The sequence below is a fragment of the Schistocerca serialis genome, chromosome 10, assembly GCF_023864345.2.
Source record: "Schistocerca serialis cubense isolate TAMUIC-IGC-003099 chromosome 10, iqSchSeri2.2, whole genome shotgun sequence".
Classification (NCBI taxonomy): domain Eukaryota; kingdom Metazoa; phylum Arthropoda; class Insecta; order Orthoptera; family Acrididae; genus Schistocerca; species Schistocerca serialis.
The window spans coordinates 213534877-213552577 of record NC_064647.1 but is presented as its reverse complement, the minus strand read 5'-3'; positions in this window follow the sequence as shown (position 1 = coordinate 213552577).

The window sequence follows — 17701 nt, the reverse complement described above, 5'->3', positions numbered from 1 at the left end:
ATAACAACGGTGAAGCTACTGATGACAGTACCACTAAAGCAGAGTTATTAAACACGGTTTCCCGAAACTCCTTCACCAAAGAAGACGAAGTAAATATTCCTGAATTCCAATCAAGAACAGCTGCCGAGATGAGGAACATAGAAGTAAATATCCTCGGTGTAACAAAGCAGCTTATATCACTTAATAAAGGCAAGACCTCCGGTCCAGATTGTATACCAGTCAGGTTACTGTCAGAGTATGCTTACAAAATAGCTCCATATTTAGAAATTATATACAGCCACTCGCTCACAGAATGATACGTTCCTAAAGACTGGAAAATTGCTCAACTCACACCAGTACCCAAAAAGGGAAGTAGGACTAATCCGCTGAATTACAGGCCTATATCACTAACGTCGATTTGCAGTAGGGTTTGAGAACATATACTGTATTCGAACATTATGAAGTACCTCGAAGAGAACGATTTATTGACACATAGTCAGCACGAATTCAGAAAATATCGTTCTTGTGAAACACAACTTGCTCTTTATACTCATGAAGTAATAAGTGCTATCGACAGGGGATGTCAAATTGGTTCCATATTTTTGGATTTCCAGAAGGCTTCCGACAGCGTTTCTCACAAGCGTCTTCTAACCAAACTGAGTGCCTACGGAGTATCGCCTCGGTTGTGCGACTGGATTCGTGATTTCCTATCACAAAGGTCACAGTTCGTAGTAGTAGACGGAAAGTCATCGAGTAAAACAGAAGTAATATCAGGCGTTCCCCAAGGAAGTGTTACAGGCCCTCTATTGTACCTGATCTATATTAACGACATAGGAGACAATCTGAGTAGCCGTCTTAGATTGTTGCAGATGATGCTGTCAATTACCGTCTTGTAAAGACATCAGATGATCAAAACGACTTGCAAAATGATTTAGATAACATATCTGTATGTGGCGAAAAGTAGCAATTGACCCTGAATAAAGGAAAGTGTGAAGTTATTCACATGAGTACTAAAAGAAATCACCTAAATTTCGATTACGCGATAAGTCACACAAATCTGAGGGCTGTAAATTCAACTAAATACTTAGAGATTACAATTACAAATAACCTAAATTGGAACGATCACATAGATAATATTGAGGGTAGAGCAAACCAAAGACTGCGATTCATTGGCAGAACACTTAGAAGGTGCAACAGGTATACCAAAGAGACTGCTTACACTACGCTTGTCCGCCCTATTCTGGAGTACTGCTGTGCGGTGTGGGATCCGCATCAGGTGGGACTGACGGACGACATCGAAAAAGTACAAAGAAGAGCAGCTCGTTTTGTATTATCGCCAAATAGGGGAGATAGTGTCACAGACATGATACGTGAATGGGAGTCGCAAACACTGAAACAAAGGCGTTTTCCGTTGCGACGGGATCTTGTCATGAAATTTCCATCACCAGTTTTCTCCTCCGATTGAGAAAACATTCTGTTGGCACCCACCTACATAGACATGATCATCACGATAAAATAAGAGAAATCAGGGATCGCACGGAAAAATTTAAGTGCTCGTTTTTCCCGCGTGCCTTTCGAGAGTGGAACCGTAGTGAGACAGCACGAAGGTGGTTCATTGAACCTTCTGCCAGGCACTTTATTGTGAATATCAGAGCAATCACGTAGATGTAGGTGTAGATGTACACCCTTTTTAATCGGAGTACTTCGTTCTTGGTATTCCAGTCTTGCTGTTCCCTCTTGCACTCATTGCATACCTGGATTACCCGTCTTTTCCTATAGCTCATCAATATTTTTCTCAGAATCTCGGTTATTTTGCACCATCTTACACTGTCAAACGCTTTTCTCAGGTCGACTTAGTTTTCCTTCAGTCGTGCTTCCATTACCAACCGCAACGACAGAACTGCATCTGCTGCCTTTACCTTTCTTAAAGCCAAACTGATCGTCATCCTACAGATCCTCAATTTCTTTGCCGTTCTTCCCTATATTATTCTTATCAGCAACTTCGGTGCATGGGCTGTTAAGCTGATTGTGCGATAAGCCTAACACTTTTCGGCTTTTGCAATCTTCTGAACTGTGAGGATGATGAATTTTATCCATAGTGGATGCTGTTGAACTCCGTGACTGTTCCTTTATAGGGCAAAGAAAAACTTCCGCTACCAGTCAAAATAAAAGGTTATTTATTTGTCACACGACCGGCTACTGGCTTCCGCCCATCCTCAGGTGTTTATACATTCTTTTACATGTTTATATTGCTGGAGATCACTATATAAATACACTCCTGGAAATTGAAATAAGAACACCGTGAATTCATTGTCCCAGGAAGGGGAAACTTTATTGACACATTCCTGGGGTCAGATACATCACATGATCACACTGACAGAACCACAGGCACATAGACACAGGCAACAGAGCATGCACAATGTCGGCACTAGTACAGTGTATATCCACCTTTCGCAGCAATGCAGGCTGCTATTCTCCCATGGAGACGATCGTAGAGATGCTGGATGTAGTCCTGTGGAACGGCTTGCCATGCCATTTCCACCTGGCGCCTCAGTTGGACCAGCGTTCCTGCTGGACGTGCAGACCGCGTGAGACGACGCTTCATCCAGTCCCAAACATGCTAAATGGGGGACACATCCGGAGATCTTGCTGGCCAGGGTAGTTGACTTACACCTTCTAGAGCACGTTGGGTGGCACGGGATACATGCGGACGTGCATTGTCCTGTTGGAACAGCAAGTTCCCTTGCCGGTCTAGGAATGGTAGAACGATGGGTTCGATGACGGTTTGGATGTACCGTGCACTATTCAGTGTCCCCTCGACGATCACCAGTGGTGTACGGCCAGTGTAGGAGATCGCTCCCGCACCATGATGCCGGGTTTTGGCCCTGTGTGCCTCGGTCGTATGCAGTCCTGATTGTGGCGCTCACCTGCACGGCGCCAAACACGCATACGACCATCATTGGCACCAAGGCAGAAGCGACTCTCATCGCTGAAGACGACACGTCTCCATTCGTCCCTCCATTCACGCCTGTCGCGACACCACTGGAGGCGGGCTGCACGATGTTGGGGCATGAGCGGAAGACGGCCTAACGGTGTGCGGGACCGTAGCCCAGCTTCATGGAGACGGTTGCGAATGGTCCTCGCCGATAGCCCAGGAGCAACAGTGTCCCTAATTTGCTGGGAAGTGGCGGTGCGGTCCCCTACGGCACTGCGTAGGATCCTACGGTCTTGGCGTGCATCCGTGAGTCGCTGCGGCCCTGTCCCAGGTCGACGGGCACGTGCACCTTCCGCCGACCACTGGCGACAACATCGATGTACTGTGGAGACCTCACGCCCCACGTGTTGAGCAATTCGGCGGTACGTCCACCCGGCCTCCCGCATGCCCACTATACGCCCTCGCTCAAAGTCCGTCAACTGCACATACGGTTCACGTCCACGCTGTCGCGGCATGCTACCAGTGTTAAAGACTGCGATGGAGCTCCGTATGACACGGCAAACTGGCTGACACTGACGGCGGCGGTGCACAAATGCTGCGCAACTAGCGCCATTCGACGGCCAACACCGCGGTTCCTGGTGTGTCCGCTGTGCCGTGCGTGTGATCATTGCTTGTACAGCCCTCTCGCAGTGTCCGGAGCAAGTATGGTGGGTCTGACACACCGGTGTCAATTTGTTCTTTTTTCCATTTCCAGGAGTGTAGAAAAGAATTATTTGCTGGTGACTAAACAGGAACAAGTGAAACAACTGTAAATGGCAAGACGAAAATATATCTGTACTTACATAAACATGAAACATCATTGTTATAGTTACGCTGTGGTGACAGTATTTCCACACTCTTATGATCATTTTCACGATAAAAGGTTATTTACTTGTCACATGAGCGGTTTCGGACTTGCGCCCATTCTCAGGTGTTTATACGTTCATGTACATGTTTATATTGCTGGAGATCACTGTATAAATAATGCGTGTGCAACTAAGTGGAAAAACTGCCATCACAGCGTAACTGATGTTTCATCTTTATGTAAGTACAGATATATTTTCGTCTTGCCAGTTGTTTCACTTGTTTCTGTTTAGTCACCAGCAAATAATTCTTTTGTATTTATACAGTGATCTCCAGCAATACAAACATGTACAAGAATGTATAAACACCTAAGGATGGGCGCAAGTCCTAAACCGGTCGTGTGACAAATAAATAACATTTTATTGTGACTGGTAACCGAAATTTTTCTACATCCTGTGTGGATGACGTTTTTCCGAAAGTCTGGCAGTGTATCGCGAATCACAAACATTCAACACACCAGCATGAATAGTCGTTTTGTTGTCACTTCGCCCAGTGATTTTTAGAAAGTCTCATGGAATAACACCTACCACTTCTGCCTTATTTGATCTTTAGTTGCAAGCTCTTTTAAATTCTGATTTTGGGTCTTCTATCTATATCCTGTCGACTCCTGTATTTTCTTCTATCACGTAATCAGACACCACCTTCCCTTCATAGAGACCTCCAGTGTACTCATTCCACCTATCCGCTGTCTCCTCTACTTTTAACAGTCGGATTCCCATTACGCTCCTAATGCTACCGTCTTTGCTTTTAATTTCACCGGCAGTTGTTTTGATTTTTCTATATGCTGATCCAGTCCTTCCCATAATATTTTTTTTTCGAATTCTTCATGTTTTTCGTGTAGCGATTTCACCTTTCTTTTCCAGCACTGATCGCACTTTCTTCGTGTTACACCAGGAGTAGAAGATACGGAGCTGCTGACCCAACACGCGACGCCGCACCAATGAGTTCGGTATGATATCGTTTTCAGCAACCGTCCTCTGCTGTGATATAGAACGATGATTGGGATTAATGCATTTGGTCTAGAGGTTCAATTCTCCCTTTCTTTATTTCGTCAGAAAACAACCTTGCACCAAAGTCTATATAATATTCACTCACCGTAATACAGGTAGGAGAATGTTCAAATGGTTCAAATGGCTCTGACCACTATAGGACTTAACATCTGAGGTCATCAGTCCCCTAGAACTACTTAAACCTAACCTACGGACATCACACACATCCATGCCCGAGGCAGGATTCGAACCAGCGACCGTAGCAGTCGCGTGGTTCCGGACTGAAGCGCCTAGAACAGCTCGGCCACCGCGGCCGGCCTGGAGAATGTTGTATAAATTACTAGTCACGAGACGCTCGCCTCACCACTTACTATGAGTAATCCAACAACTGCAATGAGTCACCAAAATTGTTATTGTCAAATAAGGGACGTCTGAAGAACGACGAATTTATGGTTACGGACGGATGTAGTTTGTCTCCGTTATACTGAATTTCCGTGTTGATGGTATATTGAGACAATAGCCACATAAATAGAGTTTTACACATGTAACTTAAACAAATGAAATTATCTGATCTTTGCTACTGACCAACCTCTTATAGCTGACAGAAAGAAAAAAGAAACCCGTCAAAAATCAGTTTATAAATGAACAGTCTCGACCCAATATTGTAATAAACGACCACAAAATAGAGAATGTGAATGAAATCGATTTCTTGGAAAGTACCGTTTCCTGTACAGACGAAAACGACATTCTGGAAAAAAACAAAAAAAAAACAAAGGTTCATTTACATTAACGGGACCGTAGACAGAAGCTTGATTAAATTGTGAGGAAAAAATAGTGAAGTTCTACGAAATAGTGGCAATACCAACCTTACTTTATGGCAGTGAGACTTGGGCAGTGGGAGCTGGAAATTAACGAAGAATACAAGCTGCGGAAAAGAAGTTTATGAGAAGAGCAGTGGGCGAGATACTGTACAAGGAATACGCCAATCAGAAACGAACTGGGGCCTGGGACTTTGAAGAATCAACCGAGATATCAAGGAGAATCGAAATAAATAGAGAGGTCGTGTCACAAGAATATGGGAAAATGCTGTCTCCAAATACGGAATATCGGTTTATAGACTTCGGATCACAGACAATAGATGCATTGAACAACAGAGCGTAACAGCTAAATGCCTAACACTTGAAGATGGAAGAACGAGAACAGGAAATGGATCAAAATGTTTTCCCTTGAGGTCACGTTTGAGCGTTAATAATATCACAGTGTTCAACCACATTGATGTTATTCCATAACTGTACTCGACCTGAGGAGGGGGTCAATAGAGACGGAGAACAAGCTCGTATTAGGGGAGGATGCAAGAGGAAATCGGCTGTGCCCTTTCGATGGAACCATCCCGGCATTTGCTTTAAGCGATTTAGGAAAATTGTGGAAAACCTAAATGAGGATGACTGAACGCGGGTTTCAACTGGATCCGGTGTGCTAACCAATGTACCATCTCGTTCAGTATACTCGCGTTGAGAACCAAAACAATGTTCGAGAGTACTTTAAATTTAAAAAATAAACCTTTTCTTCAGAAACTAAATTTATATTTTTATGACTATTTTTTTCGCAGATACATCCTTACACCCTCTAGTCCAGATCTGTTCAGTGCGTCCCTGTGAGTAAAATATCCCAAGAGAGTAACTTCAGAATAAGTTATGTGAATTCAGAAATATGCTTTGGAAGGAACTATAGCTGGAAATGTGAGTCTCCTTCTTAACAATGCTATAGTTGCCGACATAAAGAAGTATTCAGGCGTCAAATACAACTCCTAAGAGCTCCGTAAGCTGTTGGAAATATAAGGTGACATTTTCTGTAATTTACTCCAAAAAATTGGAGCGTTTCGAACAAAAATAGATCCATGAAAAGTCATCTGGCATCTCTGACAGAATTACAGTATAGTGGCAAATCTCAAAGCTTTTGCTTCTCCTCCGTGAACTTTACTTCTCTTTCCTAAATTTCTCCTTGATCTTTTTTTGACGTTTGTTCTTCGCACAGAGAGAAAAATATTGGTCAATATAACTATTTAAGCAAATAAACTTACGGCATAAGTAAATGTAATCAAACAGCCGAAGTCGAACCACTTGCCTAAAACAATGGTGATCTCACTGCCATATTCTTATAAGAACGTTACATCCGGCTTGTCTGTTTTACGGGGGGTAGAACGTCAAACGGGCCGACTTGGAGCAGGAGAGGCATCTCAGGACATTTTAATTTACAGTGTCTATACTTTTACAAATAAATTCATAAAACTTTGTCAGCATCACCAGGAAGGATTCAGGATTCACACTCATTGAAGTGGAAGTTCGAAAACATAACAAAATAATTTTTTTTACGTGCGAAATTTCATCATTTTTTCACTTACTAATGGCTGCATTTGTTGCTATAGGTACACTTTTCTTAATAAGTTAGAGAGATTCATTGATGAATTTTGTACAGCACACATACCATACTGACAGGTGTATGAAACTCTAGAATTTAATTTATGAAAAAAACGAATGAACTGTTATATTTTAAACTTCATGTTTAGAAAAAACACAAATTTTATAGTTAATTACCTCAATTTTTACCACAGTTTTTAATAGATTTGGAAAATTCTAGAGTTTCGTACAGCTTTAAGTATGGTTTGTATGCTGAGCAAAATTCATCGAAGAATCTCTCTTGCTTATGAAGAAATGTGTACCTACAGCAACAAATGCTGCCACTAGTAAGTGAAAAACAGATGAAATTTCACACGTAAAAAAATTAATTCGTTATGTTTTAGAACTCCCACTGCTATGAGTGTAAATTCTGAATCCTTCCTGGTCATGCTGACAAAGTTTTATGAATTTATATGTAAAAGTATAGACAGTCGAAATTGAAATGTCCTGTGGTGCCTCTCCTGCTCCAAGTCGGCCCGTTTGACGTCCTACCCCCGTTAATGGAGAGAGAACACAATCTCTTGGTATTGATCCCTCCCTGTTATACGGAACAAATCATCGTCATCATTAAAGGCGCTCAGGTAACAGTACCCTACAGTATCCATTCTTCCATGAGATGGCCATTGTGCTACTGGTAATGGGTCCTCCGAATGAGATTACATTCACGGGCGAACAGAAGGAGAAGTACAGCGAGCTTTAAATTTCCCAAGGGTTCGTATCGATATCGCTCGGTTGCCTTAAATGAAGTGGCGAACAATGACAGTCAAAGAATAGTGAATTAGACTCCCCTTGGCTAAACAACCAGCTCAGAACCAGGTAGCCGCTATTAAAGAAAAATTTCTTCGAGACGAAAAGCTGCAGCAGCAAATAGTCTTTATATCTCCCCACCACAATAGAGTCCATTTATACTGTACCCTACAGAGAGGTCGAACCCTAGATTTGTCTGCGTCTTCTACACCGCCACGTGAATGAGACTGACGGAGAGCAGAAAAAAAATGAGCTTACAGTGGAAGAAAGTATTGCGGCCTTCTGCAGGGTTCAATGTTCAGTCCTCTGCTGTTCCTAAAATATGAGAATGACTTGTACAGACTGTACAGAACGAATCAGGCCCTTTTGGAATTTGTATAACTGAACTGGTTTCCGTAATTTATGGAAATGTACGTTATACTTCGTTGGATGTTCAACAAAAGTCTGAATAACAGCTGGTGTGCCAACAGGAAGTAGCTGGCCGTTGTGACCGAGCGGTTCTAGGCTCTTCAGTCTGGAACCGCGCGACCGCTACGGTCGCAGGTTCGAATCCTGCCTCGGGCATGGATGTTTGTGCTGTTCTTAGGTTAGTTACGTTTCAGTAGTTCTAAGTCTACGGGACTCATGACCTCAGATGTTAAGTCCCATAGTGCTCAGCGCAATTTGATCATAATAATAACACAATGTTCATAACAATTTGTCAGGTAAAGGCAGCAGCACTGTCTTATTGTCGCCACATGAACCGTAGGAAGACTTGGACAAACCTGCACTTGGTATACAGAATGTCACCGTCTTGAAATGAAGATAAGAGCTAAAAACTGCACATAAAAGAGAGAAGGAACCCCATAGTATGGCAGGCCTTAACAGGTTCCACAATTTATGATTCTTAATTTTTGATCAGGTTGAGGTTAGAGTTGCTCTTTCGGTCTTCAGTGTAGCTCGTAATATGTATCCTTTGCTCCCTTGTCCCACCAACATAAGCTCATTGCAGAATTCGCCTGTGTAATTTTTTGTGACAGCATGCTCCGACGTAGTCTTGTGTTACTTAAGCCGCAATAAAAACATTATTTTTTCAAGAAAAAATCCTATTAAGTATAGAAAAAAAATCAGGCAGTGATGTTTACAGACGACCAATACATATTTAAGGCCAATTTACACACTGAAACAGTAATTTAACTAAACATTTAAGAAAAATTTGAATCGTGGACTCCATATAGCTCCCAAGTTGTGCAGCGACCGTAAACCATAAAATTACCAAATAAGTAGCAACCAGTCGAAAAAATCATGTTTTCTTTATTTACTTTTGCAAATCGATTTCAACTGATTAACAGCCATCATCGATGCTACAAGTACAAGAGTAAAAATGAAAATAATTAATAACTGTGACCAAATGAATAAATGTACATAAAGCAATGCAAAACCAATTAAGTGTATATAGAGGCATTACAACATTTAAAATGCACATACAAATTTACCTTTGAACATAATGTTCCCTGAGTAGGAACACTGCTTAAGACAGTAAATAAGGAAAACATGATTTTGCGACTGGTTGCTGCTTATTTGGTAATTTAAGAAAAAGTTATTCATTAGCCTAGTCACTTTCGAAATCACACTCAAAATTTTCGCCCGTGTAAAAGTTACATGTACTTAAGATGCGTAACATATTCATAAATCCACTTCATAGATTCATTCACTGGATCCACCTTCCTTAGCGTTACTTTTAGCAGCACTTCTATCTGCGCTCCGCACTGAAGTTTCGTCCCTGTTCCAAATTTCGTGAGGTTGAAAATTATGTCGTCAGAGAATTGTTGTCAGTATTACTGAAAAAAGGTTCCACATTTGTGCGGTGGACGCTTGAAGCTTGTGCTAATGCTAATCGCCTCTAGTTTTCTCTTTTTTGAAAAATCTGTGATCCAGTGTCCTGCGGCACACCTACTGTCACTTACGAAGAAACATTGAAGATCGCAAAGTATCTTTTACCAGAGTAATCCCAAAACCAAGGTCTCCTAATTTTTTATATGTACATAGACCTGTTTATTTCTACAATGGTTTACATCAGTTGACAGCTTGAACATTTAGTTATTTTTCGACATAATCACCATTTCTGTCGATGCATTTTTGTAGATGATGTGGCAGTTTTTGTATGCCCATGTGATACCAGCTCGCCGCCATGCTGTTCAGAAAGTTATGAAACTCTTCTTTCAATTCGTCGTCAGAGCTGAATCGCTGGGAACACAATCAACGCTGACAGGTATGTGAGACTCTGAAAAAACGCAAACGGGCAATTCAGAACCGGAGAAGAGGAATGTTGAGCGAGGGCGTACACATTCTCCATGACAACACTCGCCCACACATCGCTCGGCAAGCTGTTGCTCTCCTGCAGCAGTTTCAGTGGAACATAATCACCCACCCACCCTATGTCCTGACTTGGCGCCCATTGACTATCACCTGTTCCCTAGGTTAAAAGAACATTTGGCCGGAAAACGATTCAGCTCCGACGACGAGGTGAAAGAAGAGGTTCATAACTTTCTGAACAGCATGGCGGCGAGCTGGTAGGACATGGGCATACAGAAACTGCCACAGCGTCTACAAAAATGCATGGACAGAAATGGTGATTATGTCGAAAAATACCTAAATGTTCAAGCTGTAAACTGATGTAAACCACTGTAGAAATAAAGAGGTCTATGTACTTATAAAAAAATAGGAGACCTTACTTTTGGTATTACCCTCGTATTCAAAATGACCCGTTTCCACACATACAGTCGAGGATCTTCGGATTGTTTGCACTGTAAACATTATAAAAGTGCGCGATAATAAGGGAAGTCAGTCTTTCCTAAAGTGTGCAAACATTAAAGTACAGATGTGTGATGTTTTACCCATTTGGTGGAACTGCCAACCTACTGAGCAGCTGCGTGTTGTCAAGGCAATAAATTCTGCTAGTGGTTGCACTGGCACGCGTTACACAGTACTCGATAGAGCGCCAATGTCATACATTACGACAGCTGAAGCCAGCGGGATCTTACTGCACGTAAAAATGTTTATGAAATGCAAATGAAGTATAAAACTAACAGTACACTTATCCGCACATCATTATACAACTACTGCTGTTAAAGAAATAGTCCGCAGCATTAATGAAGCAGCTTTAATCTCAAAACGTGTTTTAAAAGGAACATACCTCTGGAGTCTCACGAAATAAATCGATGTTTCGAAAACATTTTATAAATGAGAAACATACAGAAGGTGACATCGCTAACTGTCTCGTAAAATTACACATAAGCTCGAAGGGGCTATCCTTGAACACATTTAAGAAGCTTGAAATATTTATTCACCGAAAAAATAATTTTTCAAAAGAACCATTAGAACTTCACGAAACAACATTTTTCGATTTTTTTAAGGAAATGATATAAGGATGGATTGCTGCTTCTCAGTTTTCTCATTTAATAAGCTTATAAGGCAGTATTTTTTAAAAAATATTTCATTGAACTTATTAGATTTTACGTATTTCGCTTTTACCAGCTGACTCTGCCACTTTTTTGTATTTTATTCAAATGGTTCAAATGGCTCTGAGCACTATGGGACTTAACATCTATGGTCATCAGTCCCCTAGAACTTAGAACTACTTAAACCTAACTAACCTAAGGACAGCACGCAACACCCAACCATCACGAGGCAGAGAAAATCCCTGACCCCGCCGGGAATCGAACCCGGGAACCCGGGCGTGGGAAGCGAGAACGCTACCGCACGACCACGAGATGCGGGCTATTTTATTCCCTAAAACTATTACGAATACTGATACTGTATGTTACAGGGAAGGGGTTTTAAGAACGCCATTGTATATATTTTTACGACTGACATATCCACATAGATCTTAATATAAATTTTAATTATCTTTAAAGCTTTTTGCCCTCATGCTGCACTGATTTACTCACTCATAACTACTGCAAATGTCGGCCAATTAGCCCACAATTTCACAATATGACAATGCTGTGATCATTTGATTCTTTGATGCTGATGTGATTAGAACTGATGGGAATATGATCTTTTTGTAATGATTCGATTATATGATTAGTAGGTGAAGATGTGTTGATAATATGATAATTCGATTAAAACATGATGACTGACGATGATGACAATGAAAAAGATGATCTCTGTGTTTCAGATGAAACCGAGGCAGAATGCTTGAAGTTCACTGTAAGTTTCAGTATTTGATCTCTTCGATTGTCTGTAACCAAGCACAATATTCAAAACACTCATCTATAATTCACTTATCTTCATTCCTGTATCGGCAGTTTTCAGCAATTACTTACCTCAGAACGTAGACAGGAATACATTCTTATAGTGTTTGAGGATTCATTTTGGTTGGCGAAAGACACACATCCCCCCTTTACCTTGGTGCTAGTATACTCGAAAGATAACTGCATCAGCTGCCTCTTTACCAGGAAACGTTACTTAGTTCCTTCGTAGAACGTTAAATACCACTTCCGTTATTGAAGCACTTGTTCTCGTCCTACGACTATACCCGCAAAATTCAGGTGTAATCCAAGTACAAAGGAAATATTTCAAGGCGCCATAACGCATAGTGCAATTACATAATTGGCTACCTGGGAGGAAATGACGGTCTCATACATTTGAATTAAAACCAGTTCTCTATCGAGAGCAGAACTTCACGGTATTATTATTGTCCCTATTAGACGTGAAAATTGGAAGCCCTCCAATTCGACTGAAAATATCCCCTAATTCTGGAGAAGCGGTTCCATAACGTAGACGTAGCAAAGTGCTCTCTAGTTGAAGGTGGTCCGATATTTACGGAAAAGAGGTTTCCTGCTGAATGCAAACTGAATTGTCGCGAACGGTCAATGGCACCCTAAAGGCTTCTGGTAATTTGTAAGTCTGCACATTTGAGCCCTGTGCTCCGCATGGTGGAGGATGCTCCGTATCACATTATTCGCTTCATGGGAATTCCCATTCCCTATGGAGTGAGAGGAATTAATGGCAGACTGTGTAACTTCGAACATATCCTAATATCATGTTTCACGTGGGTATAGGCCTTGCATTACGTATACAATGAAAGCAGTACTACCATGTCTCCACGCGGATATACCGTAGACGTCGGTACCCTTTATTGCACAGATATCTATTGGGATGGTTAACAATGACTTCTGCCAAACCTCTGACTATCTAGGCAGCGCTTGAATAACATTCCCACGCTGTGGTTCCTCTTCATAGTGACGTAAACTAATAATTTATGTCTCGATTGATATATTTGATCAGTACTGAACTCCTTATAGTTGTATTATACAGTAGCAGTAATGTATATTTTGTCCAAGTCTTCCTACAGTTCACGTGGCAACAATAACATAGTGCTGCTGCCTTTACCTGACAAATTATTATGAACATTATGCTCTAATTACGCTTCCTTTTGGGACACCCGCTGTTGTTATCGCTTTTGTTCAACGTCCAACGAAGTACATAGTCACATTTCCATAAATTAAGCGATTACGCAACAATATTTGTGTCGTCCGTCGCTTACAAAAATTATTCTGAGCATTATGCTCCTATTACGCTTCCTGTTGGGATACCCGCTGCTATTTTCGCTTTTGTTCAACATCCAACGAAGTACATTGTCACATTTCCATAAATTAAGCGATTATGCAAAAAATATTTGTGTCGTCCGTCGCTTACAAAAATCTCTCCGTTCGTGAAAACAAATTCCCTTGTTGTCTAGCTTAGGTTATATGAACATTACCTTTCAAAACGGTCGTTTCACTGCATTTTGATATTGCATCTAAATTTCTCTCGTTGAAAGTTGACACAATTTCGGAATTAGCCATAGGAATAGGTCTCCCACCAAACACATTATTGTACTATTATCTTTAATCGTTAACGACGCTCAGTTCATGGTAGTAAAACATGGGGTACCGAATTTAACTGGGTTCAGCATTCGAAACATGGAATTCATGCGTGAATCCTAAAACAGAATTTCAGAAGAACTGTCTGGTACCTATGGAACCAGCCAGCTATCAGAAATGTAGTACTGTTATAATAAACATGTTTTATGAATAAAATTATTGAAATTACGTATTACCAAGAAAGGTTAGGGTCCAAGAATCTGTTGTTGGTAGCCGTGGTCGACTTTGCTATATAATCGATATTCGACTATGAAAGTGTATTAGACTTAGCATGATGATTTGTAGTACATATCTCTTCGATTCTGGGCACTTATTGGTTGATTAGAAACAGAAGCAATTAGACTTGTGACTTTATAACACTTTGCGCCATAGAGTTCCATGTTTATCTGTCACTAAAGAACTATTTAAGAGGAAAGGAACGTTCCTACAAATACTATTCTAGATACACTACAGAGAGAAATTCAAACCGAGAGCGTATACGGACAACACGACGAAAGAATAGTAATGGTAACAAAAACACTCAGCTCTCAATAACCATTCAGATTACCGCAAAAATTATAATATTTAAAAAATCAATAATGATGAGGTGTTTCCAAAAGCTGCCCAGCCGTATGAACGTGATTTATTCGCAACAACCGGTTTCACGTCAGTACAGATGCATTCTCGGGTTCATCTGTCACGAATATAAATCACTGCGTGAAACTTTTGAAATAGAAGAAATACGGAAATATAGTGTTGACATTCAACAAAAAACAATGACGAGCACTCACAATGCTTATAGCGTGTTACCATAGCGTAGAAAGTTCCAGCTTTCGGGAACGTACTGTATCCATGTTAACATTGGTTAGCTCTCATAATAACATGGAGTACACTCAAAAGAGACTTGTCAAAATGTACAAAGTATGACTACTGAATGAGACAGGCCTAGAAAAGAGCCGGAAAAAAAAATAATGAATGGGACACTACTGTGAACGGGGATAAAATGCCTAAAAATTAAATAATGGTTAATGAAACTGCTGTAAGTATACGGGGAATTTGCCGCGCTGGGTAACCGAGGGGTCTGGGGCGCCTTGTCATGGTCTGTGCGGCTCCCCCCGTCGGAAGTTCGAGTCCTCTCTTGGACATGGCTGTGTGTGTTGTTACTTTATGTTGGATTAAGAGATTAAGTAGTGCGTAGGCTTAGGGAGCGATTACCTCAGCAGTTTGGTTCCATAAGACCTTAACACAAATTTCCAAAATACGGGAAATTTCAGCCCAAAGAATAATAATCTAGTATGGATCCAAAACTTCGATAATTGGAGAAACCTAAAAAAATAGCTTACCCTAGAACGCCGTTTAGGTTATATTGTATGATCCGGTAGCCACTAGCTGTGTAAAACCAGTCAAGGTGAAACTTAAAATCGCCTATAATGCATGATTTTTAATGAAGCACAATACAGCCTACAACGTTCAATCTATTCTTTTACTAAACGCTAATCCACACGGAAGCAAAATCTTCACGATTCATTTCAGTTTACTCTACCGACTGGATGGATGATGTTGGAGCGCCTTTTAGGAAGACAAGGTTACAAGGGAACGACCACAAAGTTTCAAATATTTTTATTCACTTTTTTTATTCTTAGCGGTTTTATAAGACACTTTCAGATGAGTTCTCATGATGGAGGTATGTTCCTTCGAAACGTGCCAATCTACGTGCTTACCCTTCGTGAAAGGTGGTTAAGCATACATTTTGACACACAACCTCATTACAAATAACTTAAACCGAACTAGAGCAACCAGCTTAAATAGAGGGAGAAGAAAGGAAACGGCCTTAAAATTTTTTGTCAAATCGGCAACGTGGTATCACATTTTGCATTTCATTTTATATATAATTTTGATGAATAAGAGAAAAATACTGCAAACAATGGCTGTAACCTCAAATATTCGTTGCTTATTATGTTCAATTAGTTATGTCCCTGTAGGAACAAACACATACAATCACACAGAGTTTATAGGAGTGCTGAACAGAGCACACTCACCAAGTTGAGAACAAAACAGACTTGGCATGAAAATTGGTGTGCGGGTGTATATAATTTTATGGGTAATTTTCTTGTTTTTCGATGTCTTAAGACTCGCATGTAACATTTTTATCATTTGCTTACGCACGCATAGCCCTGTCTGTGATGCTGCGCTGCCTAGAGGCTGCTTGGGTTGTCTTTGCCCTGCGATGGTGCACGGGAGTAAAGTGTTGATGGCTAGGAGAGGGGAACTTCTAACAGGATCTCCAGTGTTGATCTTACCTAACTGTAATTTGTAATGAAATATTTTCTTATTGCTTGTAACACTTCAATGATGAAATTTTGTAACTGGAAAAGTTCAAGAATCTTTTTTATATGAATTTTTTAAATACAGTTTCTTGAGAAGAATTTTTGTCTAGAGAATAATTAACATTAGCTAGACCGCATTACCTGATGAATTTCCGTTTTCATGAGAGACAATTTTTATGAGAACCAAGTTGGTATTGCATGTATTTAAGAGACAGCATTGCACTATTGCGATTCTCTGTAGTGAGTAGCAGCTCAGACACTGAGTCACGCATTTTCTTCTTTTCCTGAGAGCAGTTGGACGGGTTTTTCAATTGTGCCACAGGCAAGCAAAGTACAGTAGACGCAAATTTTCAATTTCACAGGGTCAATAAACAGTGCTCAGTTTAAATATTCTCATTAAAACTCACAGTTAATTTTTTTAACAGACCGCATTAGTTCAGGCAGGGCATATTTAATTTACAATCTAGCAGTGAGATTTTCTTCTCATTCTCTCAGAGAGTTTAGTTTCATCTAATGATGGAATTATTTTGTCTCCAACAGTTTATATTGATAAAGAGGCTATATATTCAGAAAGAGACCATCCAGGAGTAAAGCAAACAGATGCACATTCGGATAATCTTCGTTATGGTGTTTTTACTTACTAAGACAACTTTCAGACAATGCAAGAGTTTCAGTACATATTCAAAAATAATTGACACTTTATCCTCACAAAATATGCAGGTGTGTGAAGCGCATACTGTAACAAACCATATAAATAGCATTATAACATGACTGTCCCTGTACGGCCAGCAGTGATTATTACACTCCTGGAAATGGAAAAAAGAACACATTGACACCGGTGTGTCAGACCCACCATACTTGCTCCGGACACTGCGAGAGGGCTGTACAAGCAATGATCACATGCACGGCACAGCGGACACACCAGGAACCGCGGTGTTGGCCGTCGAATGGCGCTAGCTGTGCAGCATTTGTGCACCGCCGCCGTCAGTGTCAGCCAGTTTGTCGTGGCATACGGAGCTCCATCGCAGTCTTTAACACTGGTAGCATGCCGCGACAGCGTGGACGTGAACCGTATGTGCAGTTGACGGACTTTGAGCGAGGGCGTATAGTGGGCATGCGGGAGGCTGGGTGGACGTACCGCCGAATTGCTCAACACGTGGGGCGTGAGGTCTCCACAGTACATCGATGTTGTCGCCAGTGGTCGGCGGAAGGTGCACGTGCCCGTCGACCTGGGACCGGACCGCAGCGACGCACGGATGCACGCCAAGACCGTAGGATCCTACGCAGTGCCGTAGGGGACCGCACCGCCACTTCCCAGCAAATTAGGGACACTGTTGCTCCTGGGGTATCGGCGAGGACCATTCGCAACCGTCTCCATGAAGCTGGGCTACGGTCCCGCACACCGTTAGGCCGTCTTCCGCTCACGCTCCAACATCGTGCAGCCCGCCTCCAGTGGTGTCGCGACAGGCGTGAATGG